General features: G+C 41.4%; 1 pseudogene; it reads left to right on the top strand.

Moving 5' to 3' along the window:
- Positions 1-2,833: 2,833 nt before the first annotated feature.
- Positions 2,834-4,171, top strand: LOC143348748 (uncharacterized; annotated as a pseudogene).
- Positions 4,172-6,467: the final 2,296 nt, after the last annotated feature.

Here is a 6,467-nt window from a genome sequence, read left to right as displayed (position 1 = left end):
CATAATGTACAAAAAAGAAGAGTACATACTGACGAGTAATGTAGAAAATATAACTATGACAAGAAATATACAAATTAAAGTATATTTGTTAAAAGTTGAGGGTTTTAACCAGGGCCCGGACGAGGGAATAGACGGGGTGAGAGTTTTGACAAGTTTTAATTAAGCTTTTCGCTTAATTTCGTATCACTCCCTTATGTACCTGTTTAAAATTTCAAAACAAGCAATTTCAGGAATCATTCCAAATGTATGCGAAGCTCTCCTTGATGTACTTCAACATTATGTAAAAGTAATTATTACTGGGTCACGTTACTTATATTAAATAATTAATCATATTTCTAGTATTACTTTATTGCCGTTATTTACAATTTAATACATTATTTTCTACTGTTAGAGGGAGGAGGTTTGAAAATACCTCGCCTAACGGGGGTCCGGATCTCAAGGGAAGGAACTGACGGAAAATAAGCGGTACAATTAAACTTTTATTTTCGCTTAGCCGAAAGGTTCGGCTAAGCCGTTATTTCTTTTTTCGTTTGATTCCGACAACGGCGGAAAGCACGTGGGCGGCTACCAGACGTTGTTTGGACTTTGCCAGACGATACCGTGTAACAGATAGAGAAACGAATAGGCGTTAAATACCTATCGACGTGAGTCACATTGTCTGTCTTACTTTTCTTCGCTCGCTCCTGGTTTGATTGTCGCACTCAGGAGCGGAAATCTCTGCCGCCGCGGTACGCAGCTAAGCTTGCGGACTGTAAATGCGAGCGTTCCCTTTAAATCGGGAATCGCTCGGTTATTCCTTTCGATTATGAGATTCAATCTCGTTTCCTTTGCGACTGCAATACTTGATTGTCGCAGGAGAGGGCGATTAGAGGGAGGTTGTAAGGCTCCAACCGTCACCCGGTCCTCGGTCCCTTACCGTCTTAGTATGTGCGTCCGGAACACGGTGTGGTGCAGTTTTTGAACGGTGTATATAACGACTTACGATTGAGACTGGCACCACGGCGCTTTTTGAGTCGCGTTCTACGCACAGTGGCCGTACAGGACTGGCGGTCAGTGAACAACGCTCTAGCTGGTCGCCGGAAGTTGGGCTTGGAATAACTCGTCCCACGCTCCCACTGGAAGACGGCAAGTCCACCCAGAGTATATCCGCAACGAAGGCCCCTATAGGTGGGTGCAAGACTGTTCGATAATCAAGGGAGGATCGAGTCCTAATCTCGATGCGTCTCACACGACCGCTGTTTGCAGCAATACGTGAAAATGTCAGGCTGACGTGAACCGAAGTTCACTGCTGAGGGGAAATCTCGTTGATGCCAACGAGTTTCCGCAGTCTTTTTAACCGGGTCGTACTCACGACCGAATCGATTAATTAGCTGATTCGACAAACGGAATTACACGTAGGTTACTGGGATGAGTTTGCTTACGCAATCTAAAGCAGTAAGGCTACGGCTATACGTCGCTTGTCCGCTTAAGGGGGGAACCTCATGTAAAATGAAATTTTTGAGCAATTTTTTTTTTTTGCTTAAATTGATAGGAAATTTCCTCAGGAATACGATATAAAAGTTAGAAAGTGATCAGAGATTTCCTTGTACCTTATTTTCAAAATAAAGTAAGCGGTTGTATTGGGCGCGGCGTCGCTCGCCAAATTAATATTGAGCGACTAGTTCTATTAAGCTGGAGCTGTGATTTTTACGATGAGACTTGACTATGATTTTTCCGAAATTGATGTTCGAATTTAGATTTTTGAATGATTACTTCGAATGTCAAACGAATGTTCGAAGTTTCCGGAGCCCGTTTCCTTCGTAGCGCGAACCCCCTCCGAAACTCGATTTTGGGGGTTTGTCAACCGATTCGCGTTGACTTTGCGAGTTTATTGATTGTCCATCGACTTGGGGAAGTAGGATAAACGGGGGACCAACCCCGTTGGGCAGGAAACTCCTCCCTCACCCGATTGTGGTGGAGGAAAGTCCCAGGTCACCCTGGACGAAGATGACCGAGGTTTTTTCCCCAAGTCGAAGGCCCCATTAATTTTGCCGAGGAAAAAACGGGACTCCGGATTAAGACGCGTAGCTACACGTGCGTTGCAACTGTTTTATGGCTGTATTGTTCTACGAGTTGGTGATGGTCGTTGTAGAGGTCTGTGCCACCCGCAGGACAATACAGTCCTTCGTCGGTTAACTCGGGCCTTGCGCTTTCGGGTTGCTAGAGTGCTTGAATGATTTACGATGAAATTTGCCAGATGCGGAATATTCGAAGACTTTTTCGACAATGTCAAGTTTCCGCATCTGGCCCCATAAACGAACGAAAAACCCTGAGTTGACCGGATGGAACATTTACGAAAGAAGCAGTTCAGAACGCCCAGAACGCTCAGAACGCTCAGTCATTGTGGAAATAGAGAAGTAACTCCGAAGATACCACGTATTCTATAGTGAAAATGAGTCGAAAAGTGCAAGATGATAATCCTAATTATCGTCCGAATCGTCCGAGACGACGAAAAGCTCCTAAAAAATTTGACATGAGTGCTGAAACAGAAAGTGAACAGATGAGCAGAGGCGAAGGAACAAGCTCTTCTGCTAAAAAAATAAGAGTTACGTCAGCAAATACAATTTCTAATTTTACACACTGTTACCGAATTATAGAATTTATCAGTGTTTTTGGTGCAATTTCGGATATTTCTATGTGCAAAACATGTAAACGAAAACAAACATTTGGAGAAGCAGGCAATCGTGGATTGGGATTTAAAATCGCCGTTACATGTGCGTGTGGGACAACTTTAATTAATTCGGGACCTTTTGTAAACAACAGTTTTGAAATTAACCGCAGAATTGTGTTCGTGATGCGTTTGTTAGGTGTTGCACGTAAAGGTATAAATATCTTTTGCGGCATGATGGATTTTGGCTGTGAATTGAGTGTACGTGCTTATGACGGCATTATACAGCATATACATATTTCACTGCAAAAAATGTTTAATGATACGTGTCACAAAGCTGTTGAGGAAGAAAAACAGTTTAATGAAAAAAAGGAACAACCCTTGTTAAATCTTAAAATATCTGGAGATGATTCTTGGAAAAAACGAGGATTTTCTTCACTCTACGGTGTAACGACGCTCATTGGTTATAACACAGGGAATGTCATCGATTTATTGGTAAAAAGTAGTTATTGTCAGACATGTACATATTTCAAAAATAATAAAAAGCACCCCGAATATTTGGAACATAAAGAAGATGGGCATTATACAGTGAATCACAGTGGCTCTTCGGGTAAAATGGAAGTAGATGCCGTCGTAGAAATGTTTCTCCGCTCTGAACAATTACACGGAGTACGTTACAGTAATTACATAGGAGACGGTGACGCTAAAACGTTCAAAGCAATTTTGGATATTGAACCGTATGGTCATGAGTTCAAAATTAAAAAGAACGAATGCATTGGACATGTGGAGAAGAGGATGGGCACTCGGTTGCGCAATATAAAGAAAACTGCAAAATTAGGACGAAAAGGAAAGTTGACCGATGTGTTAATAAAAAAATTAACAAAATACTATAGTCTCGCTATCAGGCGTAACAGTGATTCTGTTATTGAGATGAGAAAGGCGATAATGGCAACATTTTATCATCTGTCTTCAACAGATGAGAAACCGCAGCACGACGACTGTCCTCCCGGCGCCGATTCGTGGTGTAAGTGGCGCGTTGCACAAGCCTTGGGACAAGAGTTTGATCATCCACCTTCATTACATGAAGACGAGCCAAAACATATTCGTCCCATTTATAAAGAATTGTCACGAGATGATTTGTTGGAGAGATGTTTAGGTGGCCACACACAAAATGTTAACGAGAGCTTTAACGCCATGATTTGACGTTTAGCTCCCAAGCATCTCAATTGTGGCATACACATTATTGAAATAGCTGCATTTTTGGCTGCTGGAATATTCAACGAAGGATTTTCGTTCGTCCTTCAAACAATGAAAGAGCTCAATATAGTAATTGGATAGCACAGCAAAAGATTTACTGATAATGAAAATAAACGCCGCATTAAACAGCAGGAGCGCCGCAGTCTTCATTATACAAAAGAGGCTCGCGCTTCTTTAAAAGAAGAAAAAATCGCTACATTGCAACTTTTCGAAGAAGTGGAAGATTTTTTCAACGACTACCACTATTATCGAAACTACATAAAGTAATAGTTATACGCACTGTATGTATTTATAATTTATAAATCGCTCCACCTTTGCCACGATGTCATAAGTGGGTAATAAAAACAATTAATCTTTTTATTGCTGTTAAGAAACTTGTTACTGTTATTGTTACTTGTTACTTGTTACTGTGTAATTTAATGCAAGCTTACAGTGCTTCATTAAAATCAAAGTTAGAACGGCTACTACCATAGTGGATGTACGCGCAAGATGTAAATCATCGAAATCTGCAAAACTATAAGAGGCAATTTAAAAATGTTACATACCAATGGATTTGGAATAAAATGCTCGTCATTTTTTGTCATTATGAAAATTTCAATAAAATGAAAAATTAAGTTAATAATTTTTTTTTGTTATAAACAAATTGTATTTTGTTAAATTTTTTAACACCATGTTTGTTAAAGTACTAAGGGACTTTAACGTGGGTCCGGATGAGGAAACAGACAGGGAGAGAAATTGTTACAAGTTTTTCAATAAATTCTTTATTTTACAAAAATATAAAGTTAATTCTTTATAAAATTATAACTGTTAAAATAGGTACTAGTTCGTGCAAAGGTTATGATAAAACCTTGTCTCGTACCCTTTAACGAAATATGGTCCGGATCACGGGGGATTGGAAATTTGGGGGAAAGTGACTGTACAATTGATAATTTTCTTTCACCTAGTCCAACGGACTAGGCCGTTTATTTAAATGAAAAAAATTCAAAAATGAAATAAACAAAAATAAAGAAAATTTATTAAAAAAAAACAAACGAAGAGAAAAGAAATACTGGGCGCCTCGCCCTTACGGCTCTCGTTTGCCCTTACGGCTCCCGTCTCGGTCTTCTGTAACAAAAGAGACCGAAATCCGGCGGTTAATACCTGACAACGCTCGGTGCGTTGTCTGACTCGCTCTAATCCACACGCTCCTTCTTCCGTTTACGGTAAACAGGAGCGGGATTCTTACACAGCGATACACAACTGTGTTAGTGGACTGTATTATTATTTCAACGTTTCAGATTTTGGAAACGTTGAATTGCAGATGGGGAAGACGAGATTCTAATCTCGATCTTCCCACTGCTGCAGGCTTGGTTTTTGCAGGAGAGGACAACAAGTGGAGGTTGTAAGGCTCCAAAGGTTGTCAACTCCGCGGTCCCTCGCCGTTCCCTGGTCCGTACGGGACCGGTGTGATGCAGAGCCTTAACTGCGCAGAAGCGACTGATTATTAAGGGTCTAACACCACGGTGCCCTTTGAACGTAGTTCTACGTCGAGTGTCCGTACCCACTGACGATCTGGAACCCACGCTCGAGCAGGTCGAAACCAGCCGAGATATTTACCCAGGGAATGCCAAATAAGGCCCCTATCGGGTGTTATCCCAAACTTTTGTTTCGACCCTGGAAAACGGCGAACCCAACCCAGGGATTTTGCAACGAAGGCTCCCTGTAGATTGGGTTTTTGAACCGTGCAATAGCCAAGCAGAGAATCAAGAAATTCTCTCGGTTCTCAAACACGACCACTGATTTCAGCAATACGTGCTTGTCCGTCACAACGGTGGCGATAATCAAGCACTGTTTAAGTGTAATCTGATTATATTCAGCCACCGATGGCGGGTTGTGAAAATTACTCAAATTATCGAGTAAATTTTCCCGTTCCTATGGTTCATTTACCACAGAAATCGAGATATTCTCACGAAACCGTAGGGTACGAAATTCGACTTGGCGTGATTCTTTCGAATGCGCAGCAATCTCTTTCTTGTACCGTTTCGGTTAAGTGGATCCACGATCGTATTAGACTCGTCGAGAACCAGGTAGCAAGTCCCCCAGAGACATACCTGCTTAACCGTGGTCACGAGGGAGGGGAAATTTTCATCTCGTGGCGCTATCTGGTCTAAGCTGTCTGTCTCTTATTAATTTTGAATCCTCTCTTCGTTTCGGCGTAGTAACACCTCTTATAGGAACCGTTAGTGGGCCGATCGCGGAACTGTTATCGAATCTAAATACGGAGTTTTTCTATGCGGTATTGTTCCTGGAATATATTACGCCTCAGAGAAGCCTCTGGAATGTCGCGTAAACAAGGAACAACACCGTACAAGAAATGGCCCGTTTTTCTATCGATCACGTGATGGTTTAACCGACGTTTTTCGTTTGTCGAATTAACGCGGTATTTAAACAATAACAAAAATACTGAACTAAAAGAAAAATGACGACGGCTCCTACTGCTGCCTCGTCTCCTCTTTTTCAGTCTCCTTTTTTCAACTTTCTACTGTGGAGGCTTTCTGTAACAAAAGAATCCGCCTAATAAATA

This window comes from Colletes latitarsis, chromosome 12, assembly GCF_051014445.1.
Source record: "Colletes latitarsis isolate SP2378_abdomen chromosome 12, iyColLati1, whole genome shotgun sequence".
Lineage (NCBI taxonomy): Eukaryota > Metazoa > Arthropoda > Insecta > Hymenoptera > Colletidae > Colletes > Colletes latitarsis.
The sequence above is the reverse complement of the archived record's forward strand: the minus strand, read 5'-3'. Positions and strand labels throughout refer to the sequence as shown.